Source organism: Copadichromis virginalis, linkage group LG3 (assembly GCF_057382275.1).
Source record: "Copadichromis virginalis isolate Kocher_CV1m ecotype Utaka linkage group LG3, C_Virginalis_male_GT1.1, whole genome shotgun sequence".
Lineage (NCBI taxonomy): Eukaryota > Metazoa > Chordata > Actinopteri > Cichliformes > Cichlidae > Copadichromis > Copadichromis virginalis.
The window spans coordinates 6,608,013-6,628,639 of NC_140620.1; the positions used below are offsets into that span (position 1 = coordinate 6,608,013).

The 20,627-nt window shown below is 46.2% G+C and overlaps 1 protein-coding gene and 1 long non-coding RNA gene across 3 annotated transcripts in view; one reads left to right on the top strand and one right to left on the bottom strand.

Annotated features, from left to right (window-relative positions):
• LOC146712483 (protein NLRC3-like) overlaps nt 1-20,627 on the top strand; it is a 145,010-nt gene that overhangs the window by 90,105 nt on the left and 34,278 nt on the right. The gene's annotated exons all lie outside the window — the stretch shown is intronic.
• On the bottom strand, nt 862-13,578 carry LOC146712488 (uncharacterized). 2 transcript variants are annotated; one of them, XR_014917090.1, is made up of 3 exons: nt 13,516-13,578; nt 1,469-3,706; nt 862-1,364 (listed from the first exon to the last, which is right to left on the bottom strand). It is a non-coding gene; the product is annotated as an uncharacterized LOC146712488 (long non-coding RNA). The 2 variants fall into 2 exon arrangements; XR_014917089.1 differs by having other exon boundaries at nt 862-1,388.

The following is a 20,627-nucleotide window of genomic DNA, read 5'->3' on the forward strand; positions in this document are numbered from 1 at the left end:
TCACCAGGTAACGTAGGCGTGTTTCTTGAATTAGCAGCAGGTGTTAAACAGCTGACAGGTGAGGAGGAGGATGCATGCAGGTAAACTGAGGGTCTGTTGAGCTGATCGCTGGTTTCGTGAGAAAAATGTCAGCTCATTCTTTATGTTACAGAAGCACAGAGACACAAGACCAGGCGGAAAGAGACGATCGTTCGGTGAAAATGAGAATCTGCGAATGCAACATGTGGAACACGGAGAGTGGAATATGTAAACAAACCGGTTAACTAACCCCCTGGGTGCACTCTGCATGCTAACTGTTAGCAGAGCTAGTGAAATCTCTGAAAACATCTGAGCACTTTTGCAAACATGTTCTATGTTGACAACCTGACCAGACATACGGCGCGACATTCGCGGCTAAAACACTGTTAAAAGTGTAGCTGGTGACAGAAAAACGGGGTATTTTAAAACTACACCACCACCATTGCTGCCTGTGATTTGATCTGCATTCTGCGATACCTGGCTGCCCCAAGACTACACAAGCAATCGATTATCTAGGATCGACCTGTTTTGACTTACTTTGCACGGCAACCAATTAAATGTTAGAGAAGCTGCATGGGCAGCGTTAACCCCGCCCCCTGAGTTTGATGGGTGAGGCTGACAGATAAAATTATTTCAAGATGAGAGCCAGGCACCAGGACTGCCAAAATGAAATAAATAAATATATCATTAAATAATTAATTAAATGTGTCAATAATTAATTAAATGTGTCAATAATTAATTAAAATGTGAAATACATAAATAATTAATTAAATGTGTCAATAATTAATTAATTACACGTGTCATAACTATTTACTTAATTAATTAATTCCAATTTTAGTGGGAACAGTTCAAAGTTATTTACTGATTGAAACAAGCTGAATGTTTCTGTGCACGATGAAGAAGATCAGCAGCAGGAGCTCAGCTGATCAATGAATTGACATCTATCAGTCGTTTCATGAGATGAAGTCATCAGCAGACATTTGTTCTAACTGTGTGATAAATGTCAGAACGTCAGGGCTCTGTGACATGACTGTCTGAGAGGCGGAGTTAAACTGTGGCAGGTAAGCATGTGGAGGAGGAGCAACAACATGACGCTGGAACATCATCATTGCATTATACAGTTTCCTCTCTAACTGGACGCAGCTGTGAACAAGAACAGCTGTGGAACCAGGGTCCTGAGTGGCATCTATGGATGAATGCAGGTCAGTGTGTTGCTGGTGGAGGTGATGAATCACAGGGTCCATCTCACGTTGGAGTCACAGCTTCTCTTCAGCTGCTCTGCTCTTCAAATGTAAGGAATCGACGGCTCTCCTTTTCAGCTCTGTTGGAATATCACCTTCTTCTGTCTGAGAAATGTTAATGAAACAAACCTGACAAAACACAAACAGCAGCAGTAACAGTAAATTGCACTTATACATTCACTGAAAACCCACATTTGAACTGTACCTACTTGTTCATCGAGGCATGAGCCCAAGGGCAAGGAGACTTCACAGACATGTTGAAATTGTGATGTGAAGACGGTGGACTGTGGTGGCCACTGCAGACTGTTGGACTCTGTTACAATCTTCTTCAGTCTCTGTTACAGACGTGGATTTGATTGGACAGCTTTATAGTGACTCCCTGTCTGTCTCAAACAAAGCATTTACATTCAAAAAGACATTTACATAAAACACCAACAACACATGATATTATTTATTATATATTATAATCATTTATTCATATTTATTTTTCAATGAAGATGACAACCAACTGGAGCTTGAATCATTGAATTTACACCAAGCACTTCAGATATATTTGAAGATTTCTACATTTTATGAATAGTGACAAAAAATCTTTGTGTTGTCAATAGAGACAAATTAAAGCAAACTTTGCTTGATGACAATAAGCTCAGTTAAATCAGTACAATAAGTGTGGAGCCCTTCCCTGAGAACGTGTCTGCGTAGGTTCTCAGTCATCCAGGTCATGGTAGTCGAAAGAAGCAACCACAACCTCCCTGCAGAACATTTTGCAAAGTGAAATTTGTTTATTGTCCCATCAACAGTTTACCTGCAGAATGGGTACAAATATCTTTTCTGTGAGGAAGTGACGCAGAAAATACAATGTTTCCCTCTGTGACAATGAAAAAGTGCTTGAGATTGAGTAGAGCGATCCTTCTTCCTTGCTTCATTTCTTGCTTGCAGTCTCTCAGCGTTGACTGGAAAATCAAATCAGACTCACACCATCTGCTTGTAATGTGGGCGTGTCTGTCAGTAGTTTGAAGAGCACTCTCTGGCCTAAACACAATAGGAAGATCAGCACCGCCCCAAAACAAACATTTCCAGATTAGATGAATGGCACCGTAATTGGAAATGGTAACATTAACACGTTAACTTCCTGTGTTTGGTCTGCAGTGGGTGACTCGTGATTCAGGGATCTACATTTAAAAACGCACATGTAAAACTGACAGCAAGGTTTTCCCATCATATAGTCGACATAACTAAGCACAACTGTTAACCTTTATGTTTGCTAACATTTGAACTCTTACGATTGGAATATCAACAAAACGCTAAATATAGTTTAATTCAATCCTACCTGAGCTGGTTGAATTGAACCAGTTTCAAATTCAAGTTCAAATTGTATTTATCACACACACAAAACCATACACAGTATGACATGAGGTGAAATGCTTGTAGCTGTGCAATGCCCGACCAGTTTCATGACATACTTCCTCTTCCATCTGGGAACAGAATCTAAAGACAGGAAGTAGCCACTGTCAGCTTCCTGAGTACACAATAAGAAACAAATTAGGCAAAATCAACAAACCTTTGGGTCTCGTTTTCAAAAGTGCATGTTTGTCAGCTTCTGTCTCTCTTTCCATCCACTGTTGGATGTCTTGTTCTGAAATAGTCACTTGGACAAACATAGAAGAGAAAAGATTCACTTGCGACTACAAGCATACGTTCCATTAAAGTCGGGTTTCTCGGGGACTCTTTCAGGATGGCAGAAATCTCCTCCTCAGCAGACTTGTGACCTTCTCCTCTTTGTCCCATCTCTGAAGGAGCTGCACTTCTATCAGTAGGAACTGTCAGCTCTCTCAGTTTGAATGTAAATGAGTCATTTTAACTACTAATACAGAAACATGTGTACCTAGATCCGATGACTTCCTCCTCCCATAATGCAATAATGCATCAGTCAGAATTTTCAGTCGATCTGATGGAGTCATCTCTTTGTGACTCCTGCAGATCTTCTGAGGAAGGAGCAGAACCTCTCCATGCCTTCTCCATCGTTCAGCCCAAACCCAGGAAGCCGTCGTGTGCTCTAAAAGATTTCTGATTAACACATATTTACTGTATACTGTACAAGAGTTTATCAAAGTATGGACTGAATAGTGTGTGCATGTGCTTAGGATGACATGTGTGTCAGTTTGTGTACATTGACCAATAAATCATAGCTGGCACTGCAGTTTATGTCCATAAACATGGACAGCCAGGGAAATACCTCGAGGTGTTCCTCCTCCATTTGTCTGATAAACACCAAACAGTGTTTTATAAACAGGAAATGTTGTTCTTGTGTCATATAGTAAAAGAAAATACTCACATGTATATGTGAGGACGGCACACACACGGTGTCGTATATGAAATTCAGCTTGATGTTCTTGTCCTGGTATCTTTTCACCAGCTCACTGATGACATACGTTGGATCTGCTCGCCTGTTTAAAAAAAAGATCATCTCAATGGTTTCGCAAGCTGCATCCAGTTCAAGGTGTCAAAATAGTGATCTTTATTACATACTTCCAAAAGAAGCATGGGAAGACAAAACATACAGCACACAAAGCAAACAACAATCTTCTTCGGGCGGAAGCCCCCTCTTTCCTTTATATTATCCTGATGACGTCACACAGTTAGATCTTACTGGAAATGATATCAACTCTCCTCACTGACCAAGATTACCTTATATAGACATCAGAATAAGACTTTTAGAGAAAAACAAGTGTGTTCTTATGTGTATTTTGTGAAGCTGTGAGTCCTTAGACGACAGGATGTCCTAACACGACCCCTTCTTATTAATACATGTGTATGTGAACGTGCGTCTTACATAAAGTGTTGTGCAAGTTACTTTTGGGCCTGCCTACGTGCAGAACTGAACATAGAACTAAAGCAGGGTCCAGCAGGACCCACAGGCTTCTAAGTGGTTACAGAACTGTGAAACAGCTTTAAACAAATATCGAGTATAATACAGAACAACAATGGACTGATTAAAGTACTGATAATCTGTGTAGATTAATAATCTAGTCAGAGTAACCTATATGTGGTTCAAACATTATTCTGTCAACTGGTTCAACAATGGTAAATGATTAATCAATGATGGTTATGATTATAAACTTTCATCAGAAGAGTACAAAATAAAATATCTCTTTTCCACACTCCTCCTCTTTGGCCATCGGCCAACCTTTACCCAATATTGTGTCACTCCTCCGTCCAGGCGGCCTCCCTCAAGGGCATCATATACCCCGGACCAGCTGAAGCAGCTGAACCAGAGTCTAGAGCTCTGCTCACCAGTCTTACCAATACCCGCCTTACCAGAGGAATGAGACAACATCCGATCATCAATATACCTAGAAAAACTACAAGAGAAAACATGGCAGACATAAACACTCCACGCCATTGCCCAAAAGTCGAAGTGATCCAGTCTCCCAGCCCCGTATCCACGCCAGATTGCTCATGCATCTCCCACCTGAACCAACCGCCCGCTCGAAGCGCGTGGATCGACCTCGGCGTCTGGGCAATTCACCTGTCTGCCAAAAAATAAACAAACATATTATAACACTTATCACTGCCAACACCCCCGTTAATTTCCAATTTTCCCACAACTTCATGGTCAAAGTTCCCAGGCTCTTTTTACTTTTACTTTAAACTTTGTGATAAAAATATAAGGTTATAAGAATGAGAGTATAAACTTCTGAGTATAAAAATATGTGGTTAACATACAAAACTATTACGATTCCTTTGAACTATCAAATTTTCAGACTAGAGCCCTAGCCTATTAGGAGCCTGGAATCAATTACTGCTTGGCGTGTGTCGCTCCTCTTCTTTCTTCACCTCACCCTAGGTTAGACTACTAGGGAGGATCGTGGCACAGGGGGAGAGGATTATTCTGCCTCTATGTTCCCCCCTGTGTTTGTTGGGGTGGAGCTTAGCTCCAGCAAGCTCTCGTCCGCGACTGCACACTGAGACCAATGAAACCAGGTCTCTCCTTTTCCCTTCAAACGGACTGCACTGGTGGTACGGGCAATTACTTCGAATGGTCCGGTCCACCTCGGGTCTCGCCACTTCCGCTTAATGACCTTCAGCCACACCGCCTTGGCGTCGGGGACGGATTGGTCCTCTGCTTTCACCCCCTCTCCAACCTGTTGTGTGAAACTAGACACAAGAGCTTTTAATTCTTTCCAACATTCAATATGTTTTCTGTTACTCTTTATACTTTCTTCCGCCGGGACTGTTGTCCAAGGACCTGGAAACTGTCGTCCTGTCAACAGCTCATATGGTGTGAAACCTGTGGATTGGTTAACACAACATCTTATTATCATCAATGCAATGGGCAGGGCTGCCACCCAATTTAGCCCCGTCTGAGCAGAAATTTTAGCAATCTTATTCTTCAGGTTTAGGTTCATTCTTTCTACCTTTCCCTGCGACTGAGGATGATACACAGTGCCAAATCTATGTTGCAATCCCAGCTTCTGCTCTACCTCTGCCAAATCTGTATTTTTGAAATGAGTACCATTGTCTGACCTAATTCTCTTAGGAAAACCATGCCGGGGGATGTAATGATTGATTAAACACTTAATCACACTTTTTGCATCCTCCCTCTTTGTTGGCCAGGCTTCAGGCCATCCTGTCAAAGCATCCACACTTACCAGTAGATATCGAACTCCTCCTGGTCCCACATCGATCATGTCAGTGAAATCAATGACAATCTCTTCCCCTGGTCTTTCTGGAATGGGGAACTTACCTGCCTCCGGTTTAATTACTGGCTTTGGATTGTGCCTCCCACAGATCAGACACGTCCTGGCTTTCTCCTTAATCATATCCCTCAAAAAGGGATGCCACCAATGGCACAGATGTCTTCCCATCTGGGCCACACCTACATGACCAAGCCCATGCGCTTCGGCAATCTTCTGTTTTGCCAGTTTGGCCGTCAACACTGGTCGTCCGTCAGGTCCTCGCCAGAGACCTCCTTCTGCCCAGGCTCCTCGACTCTTCCAGATCCCCTTCTCTTCTGGGGCCGCCTCCTCTTGAGCCTTCCTGGCCTCCTCTAACATGTTAACCCCTTGTTCTTCTTCCACGGTTATTTGCACCATCTGTCGTAGTGCTTTGTAGCCTGCTGCCTCTTTCGCCGCTCGATCGGCTTCCTGATTTCCTCTGGCCACCATGCCTGTCCCCGAGGAGTGACCTTTACATTTTATGATACTCACCTCCTCTGGATCTCCCAAGGCCTGCTCAAGTTCCTCCATTTCCTTTTTGTGGCAGATTGGTGCATTCTCAGCTGTCCTGAATCCTGCTCTTCTCCATTGGGCCAGTTCCACATGCGCTGCTCCAAAGGCATAAGCTGAGTCCGTGTAAATGTTGACTCTTCTTACTTTTGCAAGTCTTAGTGCTCGACTTAGAGCAATTACTTCTGCTCTTTGGGCTGACTGTTGCCCTTCAAGTCTTCCAGCCTCCTTCACTTCAAATTCGGCCTCTCTTCTGCAAACTACCGCGTAGCCTGCTTTCAATCCTTCCTCATCTCTGTAGCAGCATCCATCTGTGAACCAATCTTCAGCTCCTGTCAGAGGTTCTGCTTTCAAGTCTTCTCTTATCTTCTCTTCAACTTCAGCTCTCTTTGTGCAATCGTGGGGTTCTCCTGCTCCTCCCATTAAATCTGCCATGTTAATCCCTTCATGTGTGAAGGTCAAGTTGGGAGCCTCTAAAACTTTACAGACTCTCTGCTGTGTAAGTGGTGTCATGGTGAAGGCTTGTGAGTTAACATATGCCACCACACCATGAGTGGTCAGCACCTTCAACGGATGGTCCCTGACTACATGTGCTGTCTTTTGTATAATCTTTGACACCCCAATGGCATGCTGAGTGCATCCCGGATGCCTTGTCTCTAATGGATTCAGTCTGATGCTGACGTACATCAGTACATCTCTCCCTCCTCCTTTTTTCTGAAACAACACCCCATTAACTATCCCGTGTGTTTCTGAAACATCAAGATAGAAGGGTTCATCATAATTAGGAATGGCAAGATCAGCCGACCTTGACAAGTCCTGTTTCAATGCGATAAACGCCGACTCAGTGGCGGATGTCCATGGCAGCTCAGCCTTTAAGTTTCGGACACCTACCGTTTTCACCAAATCCCTCAAAAGGGCTGTTTTTCCTGCATAATTTGGAATGAAGTGACGGCTGTATCCTGTTAACCCTAAGAATGAGAGCAACTCCTTAACCGTACGCGGTTTTGGATGTGTCAAAATCTGATCACGATGGGTGTTTAGCAAACCCACTGATTTGTGAGCAATGACTCGGCCCAGAAATGTCACTTCTGATCGGACCAACTGTAACTTGTCTTTACTGACTTTGAACCCGCACTCCGCGAGTCTCTTCAGTATGGTAAATGAAGCTGCCGTGCATGCCGAAGCAGACGGAGCTGCAATGAGCAAATCATCAACATATTGCACCAATGAACATCCCTCTGGGAGATGGCATGGCGATAAAGCTTCTTTCAACACTTGGTTGAAAATGCCAGGGGAGAGTGCAAAGCCTTGTGGCAACCGTGTGTATCTGTATTGTTGCCCCCTATATGTGAATGAAAAAACGTCCCTCAGAGACTCATGTAACGGGAGACAGAAAAACGCATTCGCTAGATCAATACATGTAAACCACTTCTGGTCTGGTGTTAATGCCGTCAGTGCTGTGTATGGATTTGGGACAGGTGCTGTGTCAGTACGCAAAATGGCATTAATGGCTCTTAAGTCATGTGCCATTCTGTACTTTCCTGTCCCATGCTTCTCCACTGGCAAAATAGGAGTGTTCCAGTAGGAATGAGAGGGCTCAAGCACCCCTACTTGCAATAGCCCTTCAATTGTTTCTGCAATTCCCTCCTCAGCTTCCCTTTTTTGCCTATACTGCGGTTTCCAAATTGGCATTTGCGACTTCAGCTGGAACACAACAGGCGAGCAAGTTGCCAAGCCCACATCCGTAGGCCCTGAGGACCACAAGGTGTCAGGAAGAGTCGCAAGTGCGGCAACTGCATCCGCATGGTCTATTCTTTCTCTTCCATGGATTCTTGAGATTTGTTGATGCTCCAAAATCACAGTGTCCTCTGATTGACAAGTGATACGGTAAATTTTGCATTTTGGCGAGTACCAAACATCTGGAATCTGAGTAGCTTGCCAGCCAGGTTCCTCAAGGGCTCTCTTGACCATTGTTCCCAGCTCTTTCGCCTGATGACCCTCATGGACCGCCAATGTAATGTGGGGCACTGAATCAGGTCCCATTTTGAACCAAGGCCGTTGCTCATCGGTTAATTTTACTGCTGCAGCGACGCCTTCAGGACCAACATAGATGTTTTGAGAGCACACAGTCCAGGTCTGACCCTCAAGGTCAGACTGGAACAGGTCCCTATAAATTTCCTCCTCGTTCCTATCATAGAAGAGTGTCACGTGGAATGGATCGCGGGGGGGAGAATAGACTGCCAAGGCCATAATCCAAGGTTTCCACAACTGATATTGTCTCAGAATGTCTTCTTCCACCAACCGACCCCAGTATATATCCGCTGTAGATGGTTCACAGTCCTGCAGCAAATACTGGTTCTTTGAAGAAGTCCCCAGGCAAAGGAATTCTTTTCCTCCTGGAAGTGTCACAGTTAGTCCATCTGCTGAACACATGATAGTGGCCCCCCGTTTAATGAGCAGATCCCTGCCCATCAAGTTCACAGGCACATGGGGAGATACCACATAGCTGTGCTTCAATGTCTGTTTTCCCAGCACCGTCAGGGCTGGATTGGTTGTTGGCAGAGTCATCGGTACCCCAGAGAAGCCCACAACACTGACCACGTGATTGGAAAACGTGGCACTGCTTGGTTTGTGTCTCAGTGTTGAGTAAGTTGCTCCAGTGTCTACAAGAAAGGTCATTTCAGTACCTTCCACAGTCATCGGCAACAGAGGTTCCGCCATATCTCTGCCGCCGGATCTCTGCGGGTCCCGTCAGTACAGCTCCTCCTCTCCGCCCCAATAGGCCAGAGGATACTGAGCCGCTGGCGCCATGCCTGGGTTTGGAGCTTGATGCCCCCTTGTCTGGACTGCCCTGCCTCGCGGAGTTCTTTGTCCCTGGGGTGGTGGTTGATAACTTGTTTCTGATGGCCATGGCGTAGGACAATTACGAGCCCAATGTCCTCGTCCTCCACACCTTCTGCATACATTTGGGTCCAGCATAGGTCCCCCCAGACCACGACCCCTTGGTCCACCTCCCCTTTGAGATCCACCACGCCCCCTCCACGGCCTAGTAACCCCCCAATTCCCTGCGGGTCTTCCTGGCCTTGATCCATTGGCGGGCCACCGGTCATCAGGGTACAGAACCGGATCCAAATCTGGCCAATCTGGCCCTGGGTCGCCCTGTAGCTGTGCCACCAGCATCTTTTTAGCTCCATCTTTGTTTTCCTTTCTCTTTTCATTTAGTTTGTCTCTCGCCTCAGCCAATTTCAATTTTACTAAGTGCCCTTGCGCCTCCTCCAGCTCCTGTTTTTTCCTGCTCGCCTCGTCTCTTTCCAGCTCAAGTCGATGTATTATATGCCTCTCCCATTTTGCTGAATCCGCCACCGCAAAGTCTGGATTCTTCTGTAGATCTGCTCTCACTCGTTCTGGCAGACCGGCTAAAACCGCACATCGGAACCACGCCCTCGGTTCTCCATCCTGCCCAGGATGCTCTCCAGTTTGGAGAATCCACTGTTCTTTGGCATGTTCTATAAATTCTCTAGGGGAATGTTCTGGGCTCCAAGAAATCCTAGGGATAGTGCCAGTATTATGGGTTGGATACTTCTCACGTACTGCATCAGAGAGAGCATTTCGCACCCTTGCATAGGGGACATCATTTGGTTGGCATGCAGTTCTTGCTATCTCTTCCACATCTGCGAGGCCTCCACCTCTGAAGGTCCTCCCACCGATAGCTCTAAAATCACCCAAGGCCATCTCCTCTCCTTCTGTTAGACTCGCTAGTCTTCTCAACCAAGCCGCTCCTCCCTCCGTGATCGGAGGCAGCTGCTTCACCAGAGCCTCAAGATCTCTGATATTATAGGGGTGGTAGACTGGTTCACCCCGTGGACCCGTCAATAAAGGCATTGTGAGTGACAATTCCTCCTCTGTGCCACCCTGCCCTTCTCCGGTTTGCAATGCAACACTCTGCTTTCGATTCCTTTCAAAAATTGACGGTCTTTTATCCCTTGCTTCATCCCGAACCCTCCCAGAACGAAGCGTAGTCCTTGGTGGGGTTCCCTGAAAATTTGGGGCGAGTCCTCCCCATTCCAGGTTCGACACTTCTCTAGACTTTCGCGCTTTACTTACAGAGGCCGCCAAGTCCTTTTCCAATGCATCCAGCGTTTGTGCTACGCTTTGTGGTGATGCCACTCCTTCTTCCTCCAGTTTTTTCAACATCCGTTCCAACTTTATCACAGCGTCCCGGTTGTCAGTTTCTTTCCCAAAAACGTGGCCTTGCCACAGTTCTTTCTCAGGATTGTCCTCCGTTGACCTCTGACTGGTTTTATGGGTCACCTTTGATGGTGCCCTCTGATGCTGCAGTGTAGGTGAATCTTCCTCTGAAGTCCAGACCTCCTGGGATGGATTTTCCTGGCTGGGCTGTTGCGATGTCACCTGACCGGTGCTTGTAGACGCCACAGGTTGAGCATCTTCTGTAGCTCTATCTGGGCTAAAAAGAGAGGGAGGGATCAAGATCAACCCCCCTGTAGTGATTCCTTGTGATGTCCCTGCAACTGGGTGGGGCTGACTTACCTCTGCTGCAGCTGCTGCTGATTGAGGCTGCATCGCTTTCTGTGCAGGCACCGCTGATCGAGACTGCACTACTCCTGTGTGTGCCTCCACTGTGGCCGGAGCGGATGTCGATGGTGTGGGATTCTCCTGTAAATTGACAATTCCACCGGTCACTTTCCTTATTTTTCCTTCCGGCCCCCACATGTTGCCACCCTCCAAAGTCACCACTGGACAGATATAAGGAGGAGGTGGGGCAGTCAGGAAGTCCTTCAGGCTGGGATATAATGTCCCCCCAGTTTCAGCTTCCTTTGATGAGAGTGGTTTGGTGTCTTTCACTTCCTCTTGCATCCAATGAGAAACACCTTGGGAGACAATCATAAGCTTGCAATACTTACTTTGTTTTTCCATCATACGTTTCTTTTCGGCCTTTAATTTTCTCCCCTGAAGATGCCCCACGGGTTCCTCATCAAGCTCTTTAATCCTCTTCTCACATTTCTCACCTTCCAGTTTAAAGATGGAATGTAGAGGAATTCTGTCCTCCAACGTCTTCTGTTGATTTTCACATAATTCCTTCACTTCTTTTTCTAAATCTTGACACTGACGAGCAATCTCTTTTGAAGAAGTCCCTTCAGTCATTTTAATTGCTTTCTTCAATTGCTGTAATTGCTCCTTCAGTGGTTTGTATTTCTTTCCCCCACCAGGGGTCGCCTTTTCCTCTTCAGCCATTTTGTTTTTCGACCTCACTTACCTTACCAAAATGGCGACTCCTAGGCTCCTCCTCTTGGGGTAGCCTTAGTACACTTCCGTTTCGGCAGTCAGACTCCCACCAGCTGGTCTAAGCTTAACTTCCGTTAAGCAGCTCCAGCCGGGGAAAGACCTGCCCACAAACACACACACACACACTCTAATCCTCCTTTACAAGAGAAACCTCACAAACCTCTGCAACAGCTTTAAGCACGCAAAGCCAGCGAAAATTCAATCACACATTCACTCCTTAACCACTACAAAGTTTTACACACCAAAGTAAGCCACTCAATCTACCATGCACGCCGTTTCTCTCCCTATAGCGAGAGAATCAACCACTCTATAAAAACTTTATATAAGCAACATCAAAATAAAGCACAAATTTCTGCCTCTCTCCAGGCCAAGAAGGAAATGTAACCCAACTAGAAAATCTCCCAGCAATCACACAAAGTACTCAATTTTCACCAATATCCTTAGCAGTGTCCTCCTATTTCACAGGAGATTTTCACGAGAGATCATTACACATTAGCTCCTATCAAACCATACTAACTTTAGGGAACACACTCTCACAAGATTGCAAGGTTTAATTTATTTAATATACTGAAATCTTTTAATCACACTTCTGAAACACACATTCACCTTAACCCAAACTAAACTAAAAAGGGTAGAATGGAGAAATAGAGAGATGAGGCCACACACACACCGCCCCTCCTTCTCCTAAGAAGAGATACACACACACACAGTCTGCACGCTCGGCTCGGCCCCCACCTTTTCCTTCTCCTCACAGAGAAGCGCGTGCCCGCGGCTTGGGAGAAAAAGAAAAGAGATTCCCTGCACTGGCTCACACAGCTTTATACAGTCTATATAATGCAATCTACACTTTATTTACACACGGGCCCGTATAAACGTAAGAAAAACACCACATGCCAGACCAGCTTATCCTCTCTATTTCTCTGCTGGTGTTCCTAACCTTTTTGACTAATTTAAAAGCCTCTATAGCCCAGGCCGCGCCTTTCTGATCAATTACACGTTTCAAGTACGCCGCCTTGAAAACGGCCTCATTAACTAAGTTCTAATTAATTTAAAAAACTGCACCCCGCCAGGTAAAAAACAAGGATCTCCACCAGCTGCGTGAAAGGCTATGAATATCCCAGCTCACGCTTTTGGCTATACTTAAAGGTCCCAGTCCCCAACGTTAAGAGGTGACAGCTGGGTCCGCGACCCTATCGGCCAAAAATAGCGCAGTAAGAAAGTAGTCTCCGTCGACCACTTTGGTTTGTTTGGGGCGCCCGAAACCCCTGGCAACCAACCAAGCAAATAGCCTAACCATGCGTCCACGGTCAGGAGTCACCTGCCACAGCGCTGAGCAAATGCGCCCTTAGGGGCCACGCCCCAGTCCTAATCAAGTTTAGTTAAAATATTATAAGCATCAAAGTGAGGCCTCCACCCTCAACTATTAATTATGTGACGCCCAAACCGCGTTTACTGCTCAATTAAACCAAATATCCTACGCTACCTCAGTTGATCTGGCTGGCACCCAGTCAACTGTACATCACTTTAAACCCTTTAAACTGTATTGACTTAAACACATAACATAACCTCTTAACTCAACAGTTCACTCGCAGAATAAACAGCAAGACACTTAATCAACAATCACTATGGACAAACACCAGAAGTCTATACTGAGTGAATATTAATTAAATTTAGTTGTAACTTCCAATATAGCGCCTTTGGATAAAACAACAGGTGGCACTCACCTTTCTTATTTCGCCTGGCGTCACTCAGATAGCTGCTGGTCTTTGCCCTCTTGGCACCTTCAAACCTGAAGCCAGCCGCACTGTCTTCTTCTCCTCCCCACCGGGTTCTCGGCACCAAAAATTGTCGTGGTTCGTTCGTTTTGGATCAGAGAAGAAACGCAGGCTGCATCCAGTTCAAGGTGTCAAAATAGTGATCTTTATTACATACTTCCAAAAGAAGCACGGGAAGACAAAACATACAGCAAACACAGCAACAATCTTCTTCGGGCGGAAGCCCCATCCTTCTTTTATATTATCCTGGTGACGTCACACAGTCAGACCTTACTGGAAATGATAACAGTTTGGGCCTGTTCAGAGAGTTTACCTAATATGGACATCAGGATAAGACTTTTAGAGAAAAACAAGTGTGTTCTTATGTGTATTTTGTGAAGCTGTGAGTCCTTAGACGACAGGATGTCCTAACACGACCCCTTCTTATTAATACATGTGTATGTGAACGTGCGTCTTACATAAAGTGTTGTGCAAGTTACTTTTGGGCCTGCCTACGTGCAGAACTGAACATAGAACTAAAGCAGGGTCCAGCAGGACCCACAGGCTTCTAAGTGGTTACAGAACTGTGAAACAGCTTTAAACAAATATCGAGTATAATACAGAACAACAATGGACTGATTAAAGTACTGATAATCTGTGTAGATTAATAATCTAGTCAGAGTAACCTATATGTGGTTCAAACATTATTCTGTCAACTGGTTCAACAATGGTAAATGATTAATCAATGATGGTTATGATTATAAACTTTCATCAGAAGAGTACAAAATAAAATATCTCTTTTCCACAAAGGGTTCATCATAATTAGGAATGGCAAGATCAGCCGACCTTGACAAGTCCTGTTTCAATGCGATAAACGCCGACTCAGTGGCTGATGTCCATGGCAGCTCAGCCTTTAAGTTTCGGACACCTACCGTTTTCACCAAATCCCTCAAAAGGGCTGTTTTTCCTGCATAATTTGGAATGAAGTGACGGCTGTATCCTGTCAACCCCAAGAATGAGAGCAACTCCTTAACCGTACGCGGTTTTGGATGTGTCAAAATCTGATCACGATGGGTGTTTAGCAAACCCACTGATTTGTGAGCAATGACTCGGCCCAGAAATGTTACTTCTGATCGGACCAACTGCAACTTTTCTTTATTGACTTTGAACCCGCACTCCGCGAGTCTCTTCAGTATGGTGAGTGAGGCTGCCGTACATGCCGACGCCGACGGAGCCGCAATGAGCAAATCATCAACATATTGCACCAGTGAACACCCCTCCGGTAGGTGGCATGGCGTTAGAGCTTCTTTCAACACTTGGTTGAAAATGCCAGGGGAGAGTGCAAAGCCTTGTGGCAACCGTGTGTATCTGTATTGTTGCCTCCTATATGTGAATGAAAAAACGTCCCTCAGAGACTCATATAACGGGAGACAGAAAAACGCATTCGCTAGATCAATACATGTAAACCACTTCTGGTCTGGTGTCAATGCCGTCAGTGCTGTGTATGGATTTGGGACAGGTACTGTGTCAGTACGCAAAATGGCATTAATGGCTCTTAAGTCATGTGCCATTCTGTACTTTCCTGTCCCGTGCTTCTCTACTGGCAAAATAGGAGTGTTCCAGTAGGAATGAGAGGGCTCAAGCACCCCTACCTGCAATAGCCCTTCAATAGTTTCTGCAATTCCTTCCTCAGCTTCCCTTTTTTGCCTATACTGCGGTTTCCAAATTGGCATTTGCGACTTCAGCTGGAACAAAACAGGCGAACAAGTTGCCAGGCCCACATCCGTAGGCCCTGACGACCACAAGGTGTCAGGAAGAGTCGCAAGTGCGGCAACTGCATCCGCATGGTCTATTCTTTCTCTTCCATGGATTCTTGAGATTTGTTGATGCTCCAAAATCACAGTGTCCTCTGATTGACAAGTGATACGGTAAATTTTGCATTTTGGCGAGTACCAAACATCTGGAATCTGAGTAGCTTGCCAGCCAGGTTCCTCAAGGGCTCTCTTGACCATTGTTCCCAGCTCTTTCGCCTGATGACCCTCATGGACCGCCAATGTAATGTGGGGCACTGAATCAGGTCCCATTTTGAACCAAGGCCGTTGCTCATCGGTTAATTTTACTGCTGCAGCGACGCCTTCAGGACCAACATAGATGTTTTGAGAGCACACAGTCCAGGTCTGACCCTCAAGGTCAGACTGGAACAGGTCCCTATAAATTTCCTCCTCGTTCCTATCATAGAAGAGTGTCACGTGGAATGGATCGCGGGGGGGAGAATAGACTGCCAAGGCCATAATCCAAGGTTTCCACAACTGATATTGTCTCAGAATGTCTTCTTCCACCAACCGACCCCAGTATATATCCGCTGTAGATGGTTCACAGTCCTGCAGCAAATACTGGTTCTTTGAAGAAGTCCCCAGGCAAAGGAATTCTTTTCCTCCTGGAAGTGTCACAGTTAGTCCATCTGCTGAACACATGATAGTGGCCCCCCGTTTAATGAGCAGATCCCTGCCCATCAAGTTCACAGGCACATGGGGAGATACCACATAGCTGTGCTTCAATGTCTGTTTTCCCAGCACCGTCAGGGCTGGATTGGTTGTTGGCAGAGTCATCGGTACCCCAGAGAAGCCCACAACACTGACCACGTGATTGGAAAACGTGGCACTGCTTGGTTTGTGTCTCAGTGTTGAGTAAGTTGCTCCAGTGTCTACAAGAAAGGTCATTTCAGTACCTTCCACAGTCATCGGCAACAGAGGTTCCGCCATATCTCTGCCGCCGGATCTCTGCGGGTCCCGTCAGTACAGCTCCTCCTCTCCGCCCCAATAGGCCAGAGGATACTGAGCCGCTGGCGCCATGCCTGGGTTTGGAGCTTGATGCCCCCTTGTCTGGACTGCCCTGCCTCGCGGAGTTCTTTGTCCCTGGGGTGGTGGTTGATAACTTGTTTCTGATGGCCATGGCGTAGGACAATTACGAGCCCAATGTCCTCGTCCTCCACACCTTCTGCATACATTTGGGTCCAGCATAGGTCCCCCCAGACCACGACCCCTTGGTCCACCTCCCCTTTGAGATCCACCACGCCCCCTCCACGGCCTAGTAACCCCCCAATTCCCTGCGGGTCTTCCTGGCCTTGATCCATTGGCGGGCCACCGGTCATCAGGGTACAGAACCGGATCCAAATCTGGCCAATCTGGCCCTGGGTCGCCCTGTAGCTGTGCCACCAGCATCTTTTTAGCTCCATCTTTGTTTTCCTTTCTCTTTTCAGTTACTTTTTCTCTTGCCTCAGCCAATTTCAATTTTACTAAGTGCCCTTGCGCCTCCTCCAGCTCCTGTTTTTTCCTGCTCGCCTCGTCTCTTTCCAGCTCAAGTCGATGTATTATATGCCTCTCCCATTTTACTGAATCCGCCACCGCAAAGTCTGGATTCTTCTGTAGATCTGCTCTCACTCGTTCTGGCAGACCTGCTAAAACCGCACATCGGAACCACGCCCTCGGTTCTCCATCCTGCCCAGGATGCTCTCCAGTTTGGAGAATCCACTGTTCTTTGGCATGTTCTATAAATTCTCTAGGGGAATGTTCTGGGCTCCAAGCAATCCTAGGGATAGTGCCAGTATTATGGGTTGGATACTTCTCACGCACTGCATCAGAGAGAGCATTTCGCACCCTTGCATAGGGGACATCATTTGGTTGGCATGCAGTTCTTGCTATCTCTTCCACATCTGCGAGGCCTCCACCTCTGAAGGTCCTCCCACCGATAGCTCTAAAATCACCCAAGGCCATCTCCTCTCCTTCTGTTAGACTCGCTAGTCTTCTCAACCAAGCCGCTCCTCCCTCCGTGATCGGGGGCAGCTGCTTCACCAGAGCCTCAAGATCTCTGATATTATAGGGGTGGTAGACTGGCTCACCCCGTGGACCCGTCAATAAAGGCATTGCGAGTGGCAATTCCTCCTCTGTGTCACCCTGCCCTTCTCCGGTTTGCAATGCAACATTCTGCTTTCGATTCCTTTCAAAAATTGACGGTCTTTTATCCCTTGCTTCATCCAGAACCCTCCCAGAACGAAGCGTCGTCCTTGGTGGGATTCCCTGAAAGTTTGGGGCGAGTCCTCCCCATTCCAGATTCGACACTTCTCTAGACTTTCGCGCTTTACTTACAGAGGCCGCCAAGTCCTTTTCCAATGCATTCAGCGTTTGTGCTACGCTTTGTGGTGATGCCACGCCTTCTTCCTCCAGTTTTTTCAACATCCGTTCCAACTTCATCACAGCGTCCCGGTTGTCAGATACTTTCCCAACGACGTGGCCCTGCCACTGTTCTTTCACACCGTTGTCAACCGTCGGCTTCTGACTGGTTTTTTGACTCACCTTTGATGGCCCCTTCTGGTACGTCAGTGAAGGTGAATCTTCCTCTGAGGTCCAGGCCTCCTGGGATGACTTTCCCTGGGTGGGCTGTTGTGGTGTCACCTGACCGGTACTTGTGGAAGCCACAGGTTGAGCTTCTCCTGCAGCTCCATCTGGGCTAAAAATAGAGGGAGGGATCAAGATCACCCCCCGTGTAGCACTTCCTTGTGATGTCCCAGCAGTTGGGTGGGGCTGACCTACCTGTGATCCAGCTGCTGATTGAGACGGGCCCACTCTCGTGTCCGCCTCCTCTGTGCCCCGAGCAGATGTCGATGGTGCAGGATTATCCTGTACGTCCAGAAGTCCTCTTTTAACAGTTCCTGTTTTTCCTCCCGGCCCCCAGAGGGTGCCTCCCTCCAAAGTCACCACTGGACAGATGTAAGGAGGAGGTGGGGCAGTCAGGAATTCCTTCAGGCTGGGATATAATGTCCCCCCAGCCTCCGCTTCCTTTGATGAGACTGGTTTGGTGTCTTTCACTTCCTCTTGCATCCAGTGAGAAACGCCTTGAGAAACAATCATAAGCTAGCAATACTTATTCTGTTTTTCAATCATGCGTTTCTTTTCGGCCTTTAATTTTCTCCCCTGAAGATGCCCCACGGGTTCCTCATCAAGCTCTTTAATCCTCTTCTCACATTTCTCACCTTCCAGTTTAAAGATGGAATGTAGAGGAATTCTGTCCTCCAACGTCTTCTGTTGATTGTCACATAATTCCTTCACTTCTTTTTCCAAATCTTGGCATTGACGGGCAATTTCCTTTGAAGTCCCGTCTTCAGTAATCTTAATTGCCTTCTTCAATTGCTGTATTTGCTCCTTCAGAGGCTTGTATTTCTTTCCCCCAGCAGGGGTCGCCTTTTCCTCTTCAGCCATTTTGTTTTTTCGACCTCACTTACCTTACCAAAATGGCCGCTCCTATGCTCCTCCTTTTGGGGTAGCCTTAGTACACTTCCCTTTCGGCAGTCAGACTCCCACCAGCTGGCCTAAGCTTAACTTCCGTTAAGCAGCTCCAGCCGGGGAAAGACCTGCCCACAAACACACACACACACACTCTAATCCTCCTTTACAAGAGAAACCTCACAAACCTCTGCAACAGCTTTAAGCACGCAAAGCCAGCGAAAATTCAATCACACATTCACTCCTTAACCACTACAAAGTTTTACACACCAAAGTAAGCCACTCAATCTACCCTGCACGCCGTTTCTCTCCCTATAGCGAGAGAATCAACCACTCTTTAAAAAACTTTATATAAGCAACGTCAAAATAAAGCACAAATTTCTGCCTCTCTCCAGGCCAAGAAGGAAAGGTAACCCAACTAGAAAATCTCCCAGCAATCACACAAAGTACTCAATGTTCACCAATATCCTTAGCAGTGTCCTCCTATTTTACAGGAGTTATACACGAGAGATCATTACACATTAGATCCTATCAAACCACACTCACTTTAGAGAACACACTCTCACAAGATTGCAAGGTTTAATTTATTTAATATACTAAAATCTTTTAATCACACTTCTGAAACACACATTCACCTTAACCCAAACGAAACTAAAAAACGTAGAAATGGAGAAATAGGGAGAGGAAACACAGCCAGCGGCCACACACACACAGCCCCTCCTTCTCCTAAGAAGAAATACACACACACACAGCCTGAGCGCTCGGCTCGGCCCCCACCTTTTCCTTCTCCTCACAGAGAAGCGCGTGCCCGCGGCTTGAGAGAAAAGAAAAAGAGTTTTCCTGCACTGGCTCTGGAATCACACAGCTTTATACAGTCTATATAATGCAATCTACACTTTATTTACACACAAGGGTAATTTACATTCTATTTACACACGGGCCCGTATAAACGTAAGAAAAACACCACATGCCAGACCAGCTTATTTTCTCTATTTCTCTGCTGGTGTACCTAAACTTTTGACTAATTTAAAAGCCTCTATAGCCCAGGCCGCGCCTTTCTGATCAATTACACGTTTCAAGTACGCCGCCTTGAAAACGGCCTCATTACTAAGTTCTAGTACTTTAAAACTGCTTCCCCGCCCGGACACCCGGATCTCCACCAGCGGCGTGAAATATCCCAGATCACGCTTTTGGCTTTACTTAAAGTTCACAAGCTCCTGACGTTTAAATAGGAGGCAGCCGGTCCGCGACTCTACCTGCCAATTAATGCAGTATAAGACACTCACTCCTAGAATGCCTGGCCATTAAGGGCGTCCCAAGTGCCCCCGGTAGGCCAACCGAGCTTAAACATAACAACGCGTCCGTTGCATGTGGCGTCTGCCAAAACGCTGAACAGCCTGCATTCTTAGGGGCCACGCCCGCCCCAGTCCTAATTAAATTTACTTATTTTAGAAGCCTCACTGTGGGTACCCTGCCCTCCAGTTTAATTACCTGAAACCCAAGACCGCGTCTCTGCTTAATCAATTAAATCAAATACCCTACACTACCTCAGTTGATCTGGCTGGCACCCAGTCAACTGTACATTTAAACCTTTAAACCTTTTAAACCGTATTGACTTAAACACATAACATAACCTCTTAACTCAACAGTTCACTTCAAATAAACAGCAAGACACTTAATCAACAATCACTATGGACAAACACCAGAAGTCTATACTGAGTGAATATTAATTAAATTTAGTTTTAACTTCCAATATAGCGCCTTTGGATAAAACAACAGGTGGCACTACTCACCTTTCTTATT